The following is a 2,465-nucleotide window of genomic DNA, read 5'->3' as shown; positions in this document are numbered from 1 at the left end:
AGACCTGGAGGGTGGAGGACATCACTACCAACACACTGCACTACCCACCCGACCCCTCCACACACACACACACACACACACACACACACACACACACACACACACACACACACACACAATCAGTATTAACAGTATTTTTAATTGGATAAGTACCATCTCATTATTTTCTGTGCTAAAGTCAAGGAAACATGTAAACTGCCAAATAAAAGAACCAATGACCTAAACATATTGAGTAGTTGATGTTTTAGGAATGACTGTCCTGCTGTCGATAAGAGACGTTGAGTTGGCTACTGTAAGTGATGTCAGTAGAACAGGGTTTCCCAAACTCGGCGCTGGGGACTCTAAGGGGTGCACCTTTTGGTTTTTGCCCAAGCACTACACAGCTGATTCAAATAATCAACTAATCATCCAACTTTGATGATTTGAATCAGCTGTGTAGTGCTAGGGGGAAAAACTGAACGTTCCCTTGGGGGCCCCAGGACCCAGTTTGAGAAACCCTGAAGTAGACTATCACCCATTCTATTTCCTTTCTTTTTAAATGCTCCCGATTGTAGCGGATTATTGGGACAAACAAAACAATGTAAATCACATTTGTCTTAATCTGGATTTATTGTGTTGAATGTAGAGCAACACGAGCAGAGTGGAGTTTGGTCCCACATCAAGGCATCAGACACTGTTTACAGGCTTGCTGGGTTAGGTACTGTAACCCTGGGTTACTGCTGCCCATATGCTCCCTCCTATCAGGGAGGAGGCAACTACTCATTAACCGAACATTTCAGAAAATGGCTGATAAACAGAATTCTTTACTTGTTCAAATGCATTTCTGAGCATTCTTGGAATCTCTGAAATAAGTTCAACTGCATTCTCAACTTCCTTCGCAATTTGATCTTCTATGAGTGGAGTTGTGTCGTGACAGAGATCTTTTTGTGGATCCATGAACATCGCTGGTGGCAGACTGAGACAATCCACCTGTTTCTTATAGAAGTCCAGTTCAGTAGCGGTGAGCTCCCTTCTCCTACTGTAGAGCGTTAGAGAAGTGTAGGACTTCTCATCCGCATCCCATCTCTCCAGGGTCAGGAGGCAGTCTGAGCACGTTGTCAGAAGTCTCTCAGTAACAGGGATGGGGGTCACTGAGCTCCATGTGCTGTTGTCATGCAGAGTAAAGTTAGAGTTGATCCTGGAGCATCCGAATCCAAAAGCATTTTGATGTGGAATACCGAAGCCATAGAACTGGGCGATGTCAAGAATGTTGTTCTGGATACCGACCGGCACAGAGACCTCTATCCAGGCACTGTGTAATAAGGTATACAGTATTTGTTCCCAGAAAGGACGGTCTGAACTCTCAGCAATATACACCCACTTCCCCAGAGTCTGCAAAATGGAAAGGCAGATAGACAATAACTGGGTTAGCTGACACAAACAACCCTGTCTCCCTAACCATGGGTGGACGGACAGACGGACGGACGGACGTACTGACAGACAGACAGACGGACGGACGGACGGCCAGGCGGACGGACGGACGGACGGACAGACAGACAGACAGACAGACAGACAGACAGACAGACAGACAGACAGACAGACAGACAGACAGACAGACAGACAGACAGACAGACAGACAGACAGACAGACAGACAGACAGACAGACAGACAGACAGACAGACAGACAGACGGACATACGGACAGGTGGATGGACAGACAGACAGACAGTTCAGTAGATAGTACCTGAGTGACACTGCTCAGCTCCAGTGGTCTCAGGAGATCCTCACAGGTTAAAGGGGCCGCCTGGGAGCCACTCACTGAGAGAAGGCCCAGGACAACAGTGACACACACAGCTAGCAACATATCTCAATATGTCTCACTCACTATAATGTGTCTCTGTACAGTAAGTCTGTCTCACTCACTATAATGAATCTCCCTGTGTCTCTGTACAGTAAGTCTGTCTCACTCTGCCTGTTGATGTTTCAGTAATGCCAAGGATAGTTCCAGTCTTTTATATGATCTAATGTTTGCTCTCCTCTACCTTTCATGGTAAAACAGATCAGCCAGTCCAATGAGGTCGTCCTCCTATAGCTCCTCCCACTGTCCTGCTCTGCTGTCTGGGTTCACAGTTCCACCACTGTTGCTTCATCTAAAACGACTCCTAATCTTGTGTGGACAGACTACATAATTTAAAATGAGTATCTGGAGCAAATAAGGAACATTTTAGTTCTGAGTTTCTGAAATTAACCTATTCTTAAACAAAACTTGAACTCAAGGGTCAACACAACATACTGACTGTAAAAACAACCTGAACTCAGGGGTCAACGTAACATACTGACTGTAAAAACAACCTGAACTCAGGGGTCAACACAACATACTGACTGTAAAAACAACCTGAACTCAGGGGTCAACGTAACATACTGACTGTAAAAACAACCTGAACTCAGGGGTCAACATAACATACTGACTGTAAAAACAACCTGAAC

At 45.4% G+C, this 2,465-nt stretch overlaps 1 long non-coding RNA gene across 1 annotated transcript; it reads right to left on the bottom strand.

The window, feature by feature from the left end:
• Positions 1-590: 590 nt before the first annotated feature.
• On the bottom strand, positions 591-2,025 carry LOC139572946 (uncharacterized). The gene is made up of 2 exons (XR_011674519.1): positions 1,723-2,025; positions 591-1,371 (listed from the first exon to the last, which is right to left on the bottom strand). It is a non-coding gene; the product is annotated as an uncharacterized lncRNA (long non-coding RNA).
• Positions 2,026-2,465: the final 440 nt, after the last annotated feature.

This window comes from Salvelinus alpinus, chromosome 4 (genome assembly GCF_045679555.1).
Source record: "Salvelinus alpinus chromosome 4, SLU_Salpinus.1, whole genome shotgun sequence".
Lineage (NCBI taxonomy): Eukaryota > Metazoa > Chordata > Actinopteri > Salmoniformes > Salmonidae > Salvelinus > Salvelinus alpinus.
This window is presented reverse-complemented; position numbering and strand designations above follow the sequence as displayed.